General features: G+C 40.3%; 1 pseudogene across 1 annotated transcript in view; it reads right to left on the bottom strand.

The window, feature by feature from the left end:
• Positions 1–5,372: 5,372 nt before the first annotated feature.
• The window catches only part of LOC110200605 (cytochrome P450 2C23-like), a 47,639-nt pseudogene continuing 38,345 nt past the window's right edge, over positions 5,373–14,666 (bottom strand). Inside the window, exons 5-6 of the transcript XR_013485167.1 lie at positions 12,422–12,563; positions 5,373–9,063 (exon numbers count right to left, since the gene is read on the bottom strand). The product of XR_013485167.1 is annotated as a cytochrome P450 2C23-like (transcript). The remainder of the gene's footprint in view (positions 9,064–12,421; positions 12,564–14,666) is intronic.

Here is a 14,666-nt window from a genome sequence, read left to right as displayed (position 1 = left end):
GCTATTATAATCCTTGGCATTGTCAATTTGGGATCTCTTTCAGGAGGTGAGCAGTGTATTGTTTCTATGGTTATTTTACCTCCTGGTTCTAGGACTTCTGGGCACTTTTCCTTTATGATTTCCTGAAAGATACTGTCCAGGCTCTTTTTTTCATCATGATTTTCAGGCAGTCCAATAATTTTTAAATTATCTCTCCTGGATCGATTTTCTAGGTCGGTTGTTTTACCGATGAGGTATTTTATGTTTTCATCCATTTTTTTTTCATTTTTTTTTCTGTTTGACTGATTCTTGCTCTCTCATATAGTCATTAGTTTCCATTTCTCCAATTCTAGTTTTTAACAGATTATTTTCTTCTGTTAGTTTTTGTACTTCCTTCTTCAATTGCCCAATTGTATTTTTAAGGGATTTGTTTTCTTCAGTGTACTTTTTTTCCAGTTTGCCAATTATGTTTTTTAGGGACTCGTTTTCTTCAGTATACTTTTTTTTTTTCCAATTGGCCAATTGTATTTTTAAGGACTCTTCTACCTCTCTTGTTAGACTTTTCAAATCCTTCTTGAGCTCTTCTAAGAAGGCTTTTTGGGCTTCAGACAAGTTCATATTCCCTTTTGATGTTGCAGATGTGGGTTTGGTGACAATGTTGTCCTCTTCAGAATTTCTGTCTTGATCTTCACTCTTCTCATAATATGAATCTATGGTACGTTTCTTTTTACTCATGGTTTCTTTATTCCCTGGCCTTTAAAGAGATTGAGCTCTCCTGCTGGGGAACAGAGGGCACTGACCCAAGCTTCTTGTGTTGGGAGCCTAGGTCTTGGTCACTGGCTTTGTGTGCTGGGGCCTCTTATGTTGGCAATTGGAAGCTGTAGGGTTTTGGCAGCTTACCTGGTGTTGGGCTGTAATCAGCAAGGCTGGAACTTTCAGGCAATTCTAGGTTGCCTGCTTTACCTTTCCTTTAGCTTTCTTCAGCTCCTTTTAGATGGGTGCTGCAGGGTGTTTTTCTGCTGGGGTCCCTTGTAATGCTGCCTCCCTCATTTCTGCTAATGCACTGGGAGATTCCTTTGTGGTGGATTGCCGAGGCACCTGCTGGTTTTCTGAGCTGGTTTCCACAGGTTCCCCTGCCCTCACTGAGGCACTGGGAGGTCCAGGTGTTGGTGTTTGCCTTCTCTACCACCTGGGCTTCAGATCTCTTCCTGGTTGACAGTTGGAGGGCATAGGATTCTAACAGCTTACCTGGTGTTGGGTTGGAATCAGCAAGGCTGGAACTTCAGGAAGACTCTAGGTTGCTTTCTTCAGCTCCTTTCAGATGAATGCTGCAGGGTACTTTGTCTGCCTGGAGCCCTTTGTAGTTCTGCTTCCCTTATTTTTGCTGAGGCACTGGGAGACCCATTTGCTGGGCTGCTGCACTGTTGTTCCCCTCTTTCTTCTAGTTCAGCTGTTTCAGGGTTTGTTTGTTTTTTTCTGGAGCGATATTTTCTGGGTTTTCAGAGGTTGATAGGCGAGGGTGAGAGAGACTACCTTTTTATTCTGCCATCTTGGCTCCAGGAAGCAGAAGTCTCCATTGTGTTTCTTAAAGCTTGCCATACACTCTGCAGGTAAATATTCCCAGGACTCAACTTCTGAAAGGATTTTCTTTAAGCTCAAATCTAACCATGTCACTTCCCTACTCAGTTAACTTGTGTAGAGAAGTAACAACTAACATCACAGCAGCACATTAGGAAGATTCCTCCAGTCACATTCAAAGAGAGATTGGGCAGAGTAGAAATTGGAGTTGGGGAGACCAATTATAAGGCTTTTGCAATGGCCCAAGTGACAAATTATGAGAGCCTGCTGTAGGGTGAGGAGAAGAGGGAATCCACTGAGAGATGGTGAAAAGTCACCACAAACCTTGGTGACACATTATGTTTGGGGAATGAGATGCAGGGAGGAGTCAAAGATGATTTTTAGGTTTCAGTTCTGGGTGACTGGGAGCATGGTGGTGCCAATAACAGAAATACAAAGCACAAACGAGAAACAAACCTTGTTTTTCACAGAGCTGGTACTAGTAGCAAACACATTCTTATACTTACTTCAGTAAATCCATGACCTCATCAATGTGACTACTACTTTCAGCAGTGCAGACTACATTCAAACCATCCAACCCAAAGTTGGGTGGAGATCTCTACCACACTTATTCAAGGGTTTTATTTCTTTTGCATGTCTTCCATTAAGCTCTTTCATGATTTAAGGGCCCTAGAAAGCCTTAGCTCCCCAGTCTTGCAACAAGCCATCCGGATTTTGCAGGTGAAAAAAGAACATCTCACTTGTGTTCTTGCACTGGGTTAGGTGCAACCTCTGGGTCCAAGGACTTCTGAGAAGAGCAATATTGGAATAATGAGCAAGTGTTCACCAATACACCGATAGATCTGTGACTTCATCAGTTTGGGTATTCTGTCCAACTTACATAACACAACCCATCCACACATCCACATATTTTGCAATTCTTACCCTGAGGTGGTAGAGGGTGGGAATGGGGGAGAGCGAATGTGTTGGGTGTAGATTATAAGATACTTAGTCTTCTGAGTTGTCATGGATTTTTATCACAAGCGCCTCAAGCCCCCTACCATGAAGAGGAACTTGGGGATCTTCTGTGAGTTCAACTGGAGGAAGTTCCCAAAGGCGGACAGAGGAGCTGGCCTGGAGGGAGTTTCCTCCCTCTACCTCCCCTCTTTCTCCACACAAACAGGATGATGAGGAACAAAACCACAAGCCACTGGGCCAGAGGTAGCAAATCCCCACAGGTCCATTGCCCTGTGGCTGGGGACTAGAGCTGACAGGTGCTAGTTAACATGCCAAAAGTTTGTTGTCTTGTAGGAAAATGGTGAGACTCAGGAGGAGTCACTGATAAATCTGGTATTTTGAAGGAAGCTAGAAATGTTCTCTCATCATTTTAATTGTGAAGTTAAATAAATATTTTGAAAACCAGGCTTTTCTTTTAAAAAAATCTGCTACATGAATTAAAATTATTTTATATAAGTAACCAAGAATAGTCAATAACAAAGTTCACCTCTTTCCATTTGTTGTTTGTTGTTCACTTTTTTTCAGTTTTGTCTGACTCTTCATGACCCTGCTTGGTGTTTTCTTGGCAAAGATACTGGAATGGTTTGCCCTTCCCTTCTCCAGCTCATTTTATAGATGAAGAAATTAAGGCAAACAGGTTTAAGTGACTTGTTCATGGTCACACAGCCAGTAAGTGTCTGAAACTGGATTTATACTCAAGTCTTCCTGACCCAGCTCTCTATCCACTGCACCATCTAGCAGCCCCTTGGATCTTCTTAATTTTTTAAATCTGATATTGTTTGTTTTATAGTGCCTCCATTTCAAAATATAGCCTCCCTGTAGCCTTGCCAAGGAAGTCATCTCTTTTTAAATTTTTATATATTTTGAACTCAAATACAAAAATACAAAAAAAACCCCAGTATTTCCATATACACAGCACAACATAAGAAGATTCAATATAAATCCAAAAATTTCCGTTTCATACCATTTACTTTTTTTGGCAAAACTATATAAAAAATACTACAAATTATGTTTGAAGATATCCCACTTTTCTAGGTTCCTTCTAATTTTTCTTTCATTCTCTACTGTGCACTTTTAATTTTTTCCTCCCTTCCCACCCCCTAGAGAAGGCTACGATTAGACACACATACATCTATATATATAATATACATATATGTACATATACATATACACACACACATACATATATACATACATACATACACATATAACCATACAATATATACTTTTATTTGTCAATTCTTTCTCTGGATGTTGATAGCATCTTCCTTCATAGGTCTTATGTAATTGATTCAGAATTAGTTGATTTCTTAATGTTTGGTAAATTCAGTTGTAAATCCATCTGGTCCTGATCCTTTTTTCTTAGGAAGTTCATTTATGGCCTGTTCAATTTCTTACTATAAATAGGTTTATTTAGCTATTGTATCCTCTTCTATTAATCTAAGCAGTTGATATTTTTGTAAAAATTATTCCACTTCACTTAAATTGTTAAATTTATTGGCATCCAGCAAGTCATCTCTTGTAACAGGAGATAAAAATGAAATAAAAGCAGTTGAGCAAAACTGACCGGCGTATTATCAACTGCATTTGTCAGAATTTGCAGTGTTTCACACCTGTAGTCCTCTATTTCTGTAAAGCAGGGAGAGGGTTACATCTTCTCACCTCTTCTTTGAAACCAACCTTAGTAATTATAATTATACAATGTTAAGTTTCTTCTTCCCCTCATCCATTTCCTTTTTTTATTCCTTCCTTCCATCTATCCACCCTTTCTTTATTTTTCCTTCCTTCTTTCATTCATTCAATCATTACTTTACTCCATTTTCCTTCCTTTCTTCCTTCTTTTCCTTTCTTCTTTCCTTCCTTCCTTCCTTTCCTTTTCTACTTATGTACTATAATTAATTATAATGTGTATATTATTTTCCTCTTCTGTTTGTTCATTGTGCATCAGTTCATACAAGTGTTCCCATGGTTCTTGGACAAGTATTCACAGACTTCTTCTGACCTCTCAAGTTTTCTTGAGATGGAAGAATTTTTACCTCAACTTTTTGTTGATTTTGCCATACCAAAATTCACTTTGATGCATCATTTTAAAGTTGTTTGGAGGGGAATGCTGAAGCATTCATCTAGAATGTTCCCCCTATTCTGCCTCAACTTTGTAACATCCCTCATATACACTCCCTTCTCTCCTCCAACACTGCCACCACTCTAAGGCAGATCCTTGGCACTTCATGTCTGGAAAAAGGCATCCAGGTGGCTGTTGAGTCATGCTTTCCTAAACCCTCTCCCCACTCCAGTCCATCCTCCACTAAGCCACAAAAGTGATTTTCCTAAAATGTTGGTATGCTCAAGTCATGCACATACACACACACACACACACACACACACACACACACACATGCACACGCACGCACACGCATACACAGAGACCACTCAAAAAAGTGACTTCCTATTGCCTCTGGATCAAATACATAGAATACTGTTTGGCATTCTATTCTCCTGTTTTTCTAGTCTTCTTACACTTTGCACCCTAACACATACTCTTTGACCTAATGACACTGGGCTCCTGTCTATTCTAGAAAGATTAGTTCCAGGCATTTTCTCTGGCTGTGCCATATTGCTGAAATGTTTGCCTTTCTCATCTGCACTTACTGGCTTTTTATTTGTTTCCTTTAAGTCCTAGCTAAAATCCTATAGTTTACAGGAAGCTTTTCCAAACTTCTTTTAATTCTAGTGCTTTCCTTCTTATAATTCTTTCCTATTTAGCCTATATATGGCTTCTCTCTGTGTGTCTGTCTGTGTATGTGTGTGTGTGTGTAAGCTCTTCCAGGAAAGGCATGGACTATATTTTACCTTTTTTGTATCTTCAGCACTTAGCAAAGTGCCTGGCACAAGGTAGGTACTTAGGAAAGGTTTATTGACTGATTGACTAAGTGTATAGAGGGGAGTTAACCTTAAAAGTCAAACAGCAGGGGAAACTAGGTGGCACAGTGGATAAAGCACCAGTTCTGGATTCAGGAGGATCTGAGTTCAAATCCAGCCTCAGACACACAACACTTACTAGCTGTGTGACCTCGGGCAAGTCACTTAACCCCATTGCCTAGCAAAAAAAAAAAAAAAAATAAAAAATAAAACCAAAAAGTCAAGCAGAGTGTTTTGTATTCTATCCTAGAATTAATAGGAAATGACTGGGATTTCTTATAGACATGTGATTTTGGAAATCTATTTGGCAATTGAGTTTGGCAGCATGGATTGAAGTGGGGAGAAAGGCAAATCAGAGACACCAATTAGAAGGCTATGGAATGATGTCAGATATGAACTAACAAAGGCTTGAGTGGTAGCTGTGTGAGTGGAGAGAAGGAGATGTATATAATAGATATCATGAAGGTAAAAACAATATGACTCAGCAAGATATTGGCCATTGGGGATAAATAGGAGGGAGGAGTTGAGGATGATACTGAGATTGCAAGCCTGGATAACTGAAATCTATCACTAGACCATCTTCATTGTGATCTCAGGTTAAGAACCTCCAGTACAGAGAGAGAATAGAAGAAGGCTTGGAACAGAATTTGAGGGGACACTCATGGTTGATAGGGGTGATTCAGTAAAGGAAACTGAGGAGTCAGGCAGGTTGGAGAAGTACTACAAGAGGCCATATAATACAGTGGAGCAACAGCTGGCCTTGGAATCATGAGAGACTATTTTTATGTCTGGTCTATGTGACCCTGGGCAAGTCACTTAACCTCTTAGCAGCCCAAGCAACATGGTCTAAAACTATAAGATACAGACCAGATGTCAATCTTTAGAAACATTTTGATAGATTTTTATTACTTTCCACATTTTAAAAATTCTAACATTCCATTCTGATCTTCTTTTTCTCATGTGACTATGAATATTTAGATCATGGATCCTTTGGAACTTGTAGCATCTAATGTAATATTCCAGATTATTTAGACTGGGGAGGAGAGGCATATTGCTATTCAGTTTTCTCAGCATTTTGTGCATAGGTCACTTTCCTGAATATGATAAGGGCTTTAAAAAGGGGTAGGGGAGTTGGCGAATTGAACATTAGGCAAGCTAGATTTTGAAGGAACAAAAAGAAGTATGTTCAGTTTCCATTCACTGGTCTTATTCTGGCCATCATGTGGGGATGGTCACAGCTGTAGAGAGAGATTGCTTCTAGGAGAGATGACCTCAGAACGACTGACAAGTTACAACAGTCTTTGCATTTAGAACCTGCTAGCAATAGTATCTTGGATGAGATAGTCACTGATGGAGCAGATGTGCTGTAGCTATGGCGAGCCAGGCTGGGCATTGTTCCAGGGCTCCAACATTGAGAGGGTGAGGAGAACATTTGTGTTCTTTCAGCTAGTGGAAAAAATGGATCTTAGAGCCTAATCCACAAGAATAAATGGCTAACCAGGAAGCTAGCAGCTGGCATTTTTCTCCTCTCTCTCCCCTGACAAAATGACTCCATCCCATTGGAGCTCCTTGATGGTTTGGTCTTGATCTCTAACATACCCCAGTGGTTTCCTTTGCAATTTCCCAGGGCCTCTGTATCCTCAATATAGTACAATTTCCTGGGCAATTCAAAGAGTCTTTGAAGTCACGTGGCACTTCTGTCTCTGATGTTGCAATTTCTAATTATGGTTCTGACTGTTTCTATGAGATATCAAGCACAGCTAAAGGATTAGTTGTCATGGCTACTGGTCACACTCACCACCACCATTACTGGCATAGGGTTCTAAACTCATCATAGAGCAGAGTCTTCTGTTTCAAGTGATCTTGGCCACAATGTGGCCAGACAGGGAGAAGGAAGAGAACTAGAAAAGAGGTAGTGTCAAGAAAACCCAGTGAGAGTGTGGTCAATAATATCAAAGGTTTCAGAGAAACCAAAAGATGAAGGCTCATAAAAGGCAACAGGATTTTGCAATTAAAAGACACTTTAATCTCAGAGCAGTTTCTTTTGAATAATGAAAATGAAAAACAGATTGTGGGGAGGGGAGTTAAGTAGGAGATGAGAAAGTCAAGGTGAATCGATAGATCATGTCTCTACGAGACTGACCATGTAAGGAAGGAGCGGCACAGAAGGACAATATAATTGGGGTTGAACAGAGCTTGTCTAAAGATTCCCAGGGGGATTTCCTGCTGTCCATGTGTGACTCAGAACCTTGTACCTTTAAAATGAAAAGCCAGACATGAAGAACTCAGATGTCCTGAGCCTCCCAGAAGTTGAAGCAACCCTCCTCCTCCACCAAGCTAGAAAAGCTGTTGTTAATTCAGCAGATATTCAGAAAGACATGTTGTGTCAGTTTGAAGGTGCAAGAGTGCTGAGTAACACAGAGACAATAAGAACCTGCTAGGGAATCACTGGGAATTATATGGGATTTTTGTTCTGTTTTAAGGAGGGAGCTGTGCACATAATTGGAGGTGACCTTGATGGTTCTGACCTAAACTCTGGAAGATTCTACAAAACTAAAAAGTTATAGGTCCATCAATTGACAATGACTCAGTCACTTGGTGACCATCCTAGCCAATAGCAGAGAAGTCCATCACTAGTGTGGCTGTCACCAGGGGATGGTTTTCCTTTGAAAATAACCTTTAAAAATGGTCCACTAAAGAATGGATGCGTGGATCAACTATCTCTGCTGATCAAAGTATCATAGAAGGGGAGTCAGTAGGGAACTCTGAGCCCATGTAGTCCAACCCATTCATTGTAAGGAGGAAGAATCTGATATGAGAATAAATAGTAAAATGACTTATCCAAGAGCACACAAATTGTTAGTATTAGTATCAGGATTGGTCCCATGTCCTCTGCCTCCAAAATCTGGGCTCCTTCCATATTATCAGGCTGCTTTTGCAGTTATGAATCCTCAATATATGGAAGTGCAGGCACACATTTGCGCATCAGGAGTTATTAGCAACATAGCCATGTTTCTTCTACCCCAAATTCACAAACGAGCTATAGAATACAAAATAAAATTATCCTTGAGGATACATGAAAAGAAAAGTATGAGCTAATATGGGTTTTCAGGGAGGTGGTATTTTAAAGATTTTCCTCCACACTCTAAAAGTGGAATTGAAGGTGTGAATTAGAACATGGCTAGAGACATGGGTGAGAGGTTTTACATGAATGCCTATAATGCAGCCCCACTACAAAATGACAGCCAAGGTACTCTGCTGCCTAGTCTTGTCTCTGGAAATTAAGACCTATTTTACTCAAGAGGTTGGAACTTTTCTTTCTCTCAAGGAGATTCTCATCAAAAACAAGGGGTTATTGAGCCCAGAAAATGAAATCAGCTGGCTAATTTACCAAATCAACTTTGTCTCTTTAGCGAGAAAGAAAACATAGTTGGTAATGTGGTAGAATATTGGTGAACTCAACATGATTGGTCTTGACACTAATTTCATTTGGATCTCCAGCTGGTTTGAGGGTGAAATTCGGTAAAATGGTGGTAATGAACAAAAACAACTCCATCTTTGCCAGGCCCTCTCCAAGACAAGACCGTTTTCCTGGAAAGAAACAAAATTGTGCTTAGAAATCACTGTGCAATATCATAATGTCAGCAAAAGTGAAACAGACTCATTGAACCAGGATAATAGAGGGAAAAGGAGTAAAAGAGATGGATGTAGATGCACAGAAATGATGAGAACTATTAATGTGAGTTATATTTCAGACATTAATGGTCACTAGGGGCAGAAAGTAATTTTGTTCTTCACACCATTCTTCCCACAATTAGCATTTTTGCAGAGGCTCTTTCAACAGAGTCATAGTTCTACTAAAATAAGGGGGCTGGTAAGCCAGCCAAGAGCTCAGTTCACCTCTTGAGAGAGTCTGAGAAGAAGCAAAGCCATGTGAATACTACAAAAGACAGTGTGCCACATGCCAGAGTGGGGCAGTGTGTCCTCAGAACTACAAGGAGGAAGCTTAGTGAAAGGAGGAGGGGAGGGGAAATGGGATTCTCCTTTTAGATTGAAAAGTAGAAATGAGAATGGTTTCTTTTTACCAATGGAAAATGGCATGAAGTAGTCACTTTTCTTGAATTTCCCATTCTTATCCAGGAAGTGCTGGGGGTCAAACTAATCAGGGTTGGGAAACTCTTTGCTGTCATTCAAGATTGGGGACAGCAGAGGGAAGACTGTTGTACCTAGAGGGAAGAAATCCAGTGGAAAGTCATCTATCATTGTGAACATCCTTGGTATCCCAGTCCCAAGAAATTTGGTGTCTCTCTATTGACTTTAATACAAAATGCACACTCCTTTGTGTATGGTATAGAATAGGATGTGAAGCCACTGAGAATCTGCATAGGTCCCAATCTAGCTATCCAAGTTGATGTCCTCCTTATTGTCTTCATCATGCCCTCCTTAGGGTTCCAGCTATACTGATAAAAACTGATGTTCACCATCCACAAGGCTCCTTCTCTGGGCTTCATGCCTTTCTAATGGCTGTGTCCTACACCTGGATGTCACTCCTTGCTCACTTCAGCCTATTAGAATCCTTAGCTTTCTTTAAGGGTTGTCTTGGGTACCGCCATTTACATGAAGCTTTTACTAAGGCCCTGACCACTTTGTGCTCTCTCTGTCCTCAGGTTCTTGTTCTACACTTCATATCTACACCTGCTGCCTGTGTGACTCTGGGCAGGACATGTGAATTGTCAGTGCTCCAGCCAATGCTTAAAGCTTCTAGGGGCAGACTAGGCTTCCTCCTGAGGGAGTTTCTTCAGCAAGAAGCCATTTTGCTAATCAAATCACGGATTGGGTCTGGAGGAAAGAAGAGGGTGAACTTTTCTGGTTCCAAATCATGCTCACTCCAGGAGAAGCCAAAGGCCTCAATGGTCAAATACCCTTCTATTCTTGCCTTGTGTCAACAGCACATGGCTAAGCAATTCTCATATAGTAGGTTCTTGCTGAAGCCTTGGTGATTTGAACTGAACGATGCATTTAATGGGCTATATTAAGTATGGAATTGGGTGGGATGTTCCCTTCTTTCTTGGAGAGAGAATACTTTTTCTCAACCATTGCTGGGAAAGTTCAACCTAATTCAATTTAATTTAATCAATGTGTATTTAGAACTCCCTGTAAAGCAGTACTTCAGAGTCTAAAGACCTAGGTTCTAGTCTCAGCTCCAACATTCTTAAATGAACTTGGGCAAGTCATTTGACCTGACACTCAGTTTCTCCATCTACACAATCAAACAGATAATAATATAATCCACTTCATTCTATAGTTAGAGGAAATGACGTGAACAGAAATTTCTCTTGAGCAATATCAATGTTACTTTCCCAGTGCATTTTCTTTCCAAAGTGTTGCCTTGATGAATGAGAAGCAGGGAGAATCAAGATAAGTATACACTTTCCTCTCATTCTTCATTCAGCATCACATCAAATTTAGCCTCATATATCAAAAGACTGACTTAAGAACTTCATGTGAGATCAAGACAATGGGACTCAATTTTCTCATGTCTAAAATGTGATCGCTGGACCAGATGATACTTAACGATCTCTTGCAACATTAGATCCCATGGCCCCGTGAATGCTGACCTTGGGGAGGACATATTGTTGGAACTGAATGTCCTGGGTCACTGCATGGGGAACATTGAGAGAAATGATGTCACTGAATCTCTGCACTTCATGCACCACAGCATCCGTATAGGGCATATCTTGTCTGTCCTTTATGGAAGGAACTCGATTATGTCCAATCACACGATCAATTTCCTCATGAATTTTTGCTGCAGGATGAGCTTACTCATCTCCTTGGAAAGCCCAACAGAACATGTGTGGAGTATTTGCCTGATCATATGACCTACAATGATTCTCAGATGTGCTCAATATTCTCCTTTTGCACAGTCTAGGAAGCAAAGCATCAATGGGACAATATTCTGTGGCTCAGGGGATAAGAGTCAGGAAGAATTGTGTTTGCATTCCTCTTCAGATAGCATCTGAATAAATTCAGGCAAGGCATTAAACCTAACTCAGTCTCATTTCCCTCATCTGAAAAATGGGTATTATAAATTATCTGTTTTCTAAGGTTCCCTACACCTTTAAATCTAGTATCCTATGATTTGTAAAATGGAGAAAATAACTGTACCTCCCTTAGAGAGCATCAAATGAAACATGTCAAGTGATTTGCAAATCTTACATCATTTATATTGATGCCAGTTGTTATTGTCAAAGAAAGTAGATGCCTTCATTTGAATTTGATAGTGCTGGTGATGACATTATCATCTTGATTTAAACCACCCCCCAGGTATGTATCTCAGCTCCTGTCTCAATACCCAAAGTGGCTGAGGCATAGAATCTCAGCATTAGAAATGATTTGTTTTCACATAGGGCCATCCCTGTTTGAACAGGATTCCTGTTTCTAATGGAATGAACAAAGGGTCATCCAGCCTTTGCTTGAGAACCTCCAGTAAGCAAGAACTTATGACTTCCAGGGCAGCTGAATAGACTTGGGGAGCATTCTAGTAATTGGCAAGCCTTTCTTTACATGAAGTCTCCATCATTTGTCAATTTGCAACTTCCATTCATGGTTCCTAATTCTACCTCTTTGGTTCCAGCAGAACCATCCATGGCAGAATGTAAGTGACTTGAGAAAAGGGGGTGTTTCATTTGAGTGTTTGTATCCAAACATAGAATTGAGAGTGCTCAGTAGGAGCTTTATCCATATTTGTTAAAGTGAATTGGCATTCTCCATGACAGACTGTCACATATTTAAATAACTACTAGGTTCTGCCCAAGTATTCTCTTCTCTAAAATTGGCCTGTGGGAGTCATACAAAGCCAAAAGGTAGAGCTGAGGGGCCAACACCTGAGCAAGGTACAGGGCTGGGAAAGCAAGCCTGACCTGTAAACATGACAGTTCTTGAACTTTACCTTGGACCTCAGGATGTTTCAGAATGAGCAGCAGGCCATATCTTAGAATACTGCTGGTTGTCTCTCTTCCTGCACCAAATAAGTCTGATGTAGTCATTATTATATTCTCTAAGTCAAATTCAGACTGGGGATCCTCTTTTTCCTAAAGGAGAGATACAAAATAAATGAAGTAATGAGAGACAGAAGAGAAAGCCATCAGTAACCATATGAAGTTCATAAAGTTTATCCGAAGAGCACTCTTACACCTTCATTTCCCTACCGTAAGAGACTAGAACCTTCTCAATGCCCTCAGGCTTCCAGTACCCAACCAAAGGCTTACCCTTCCCAGGCAACCTTCTTCTCTTCAAATGATATGGCATAGTAGATGGAGCATTAAACTTTGAATCAAGAAGACTGAGATTTAAATTTAGCCTCAACTAAGTGGTATCTGTAGGAAAGGCACTTAATTCTTCAGGGCCCCATTGTCCTCATATGTAAGAGGAGAAAGTTGGATCCCTCTCAACTCTCTATTAACAAACAATAATATGTATGGTATGAAGAAGATTTAATCAAGTAATTCACTTAAAACCTTAATGACCTGGTAAGTAACCCCTTATACTGATATTTTCCCACAAAACAGGATAGCATCTTAGGAAAAGAAGAAGGAGGAGGAAGAGGACTAGGAGAAGAGGGAAAAGAAGAAGAAAAAGAAGAATGACAACAACAAGAACAAAAATAAGAAATTGGAAAGAATTGCAGATTTTCATAATGGGAAATTGAGAGAAAGGTTTTGCATTGGCAAATACAGAATTTCAAATTTTGTAGGGAAAATGAACTTCATCCAGGCAAACTGAGACTGATCAGAAATTTCCTTTTCAAAATCTCACTGAAGTGGTCACCCAGCCTCAGTTTGAAGGCTTCCGCATGTTGGGAATTTATTACTTAATGAAGAATTTCATTCTTGTCTTGGACATTATCCCCCTCATGGAGAAATGAAATGTGTCTCTGTAATTTTAAACTACTGTTATAGGAGTTCTGTATCCTGGAAATGGGGAAGCAAAAGCTTTGTAATCCTTTTGTGTGACAGCCCTTAAAATTAGAGGTCTCCTGAGCATCTTCCTGATTTCCTCTTCTGTGACCCAAGATGGCGAAGTAAGAAGTAAGTCGCTCTCACTCTCCCTTATTGACCTCTGAAGGCCCACAAATTATCAACCCAGGAAAAACCCTGAATCAGCAAAGAGTTGGGTGCTGCAGTCTTGTAGCCCAAGAAGCCTGGGGGATTAATGGAAAGTCCCTCTCACTTTGAGGGAGGGGAAACAGTACAGGATGAGAGGTGTCTCAGCAAGTGAGCAGCAAGCCCCACATAAGCATACCAAGGGGAGATTCTGAGACCCAGGTAGGTAGAGTGGGGAAATGCCAACACCAAGATCCCTGAGAGCCTCAATACAGGCATGGGAACAAGTAGACACCAGCTTGGAAAACCACCACAGGCAATGGCATTCTCCAGCAGCCAACTCACCCGGGGCCTCAACGCAACCCAGAGAAGCACAACTCCAGGAGGCAAAACTCCAGTCTGACAGACATCCACCAGCATTGAAACATTTCTATGCAAGGCCCAGGTGAGTAGTAGCCAAACATCCAAATGCAAGGCCCAGGTGAGCAGTAAAAGAGGCATGAGTGAGTGCCCCCTTCACTCCAGGAGACGATCTCAACTTTTAAAAAAAAAAGTCAGGAAATGGGCAAACACCATGCACAAAAATCAGAAATGGACACTGACCATACATTCTTATTATGGGGAAAGGGAAAATCAAGGCAAAAATTCAGAAGAGGGCAACATTGTCATTATACCCACATACGATACCTCAAAGGGGAACATGAGCTGGTCTCAAGACCAAAAAGCCTTCTTGGAAGAGCTCAAGAAGAATTTTGAAAGTCAAATAAGAGAGGTAGAAGAAAAATTGGACAAGAAATGAAAGGTATGTGAGACAGAGTCAATAATTTGGAAAAGGAAGGACAAAAATTAACTGTAGAAAACAAGTCCTTAAAAAGTAGAATTACACAAATGGAAAAAGAACCACAAAACCTCACTGAAGAGAAGACCTCCTTAAAAAGTAAAATGGGCCAAATGGAAAAGGAGGCACAAAATCTAATGAAGAAAATAACTTGTTAAAAATTAGAATGGCACAAATGGAAGCTAATGACTCTATGAGCAAGAATCAGTAAAACAGAAACAAAAAAATGAAAAAATACATGAAAATTGTAAAAT

Source organism: Phascolarctos cinereus, unplaced genomic scaffold (genome assembly GCF_003287225.1).
Source record: "Phascolarctos cinereus isolate Bilbo 61053 unplaced genomic scaffold, phaCin_HiC Scaffold_3;HRSCAF=262, whole genome shotgun sequence".
NCBI classification, from domain to species: Eukaryota; Metazoa; Chordata; class Mammalia; order Diprotodontia; family Phascolarctidae; genus Phascolarctos; species Phascolarctos cinereus.
Note: the sequence above shows the minus strand (reverse complement) of the source record. Positions and strands in the feature narration are given on the sequence as shown.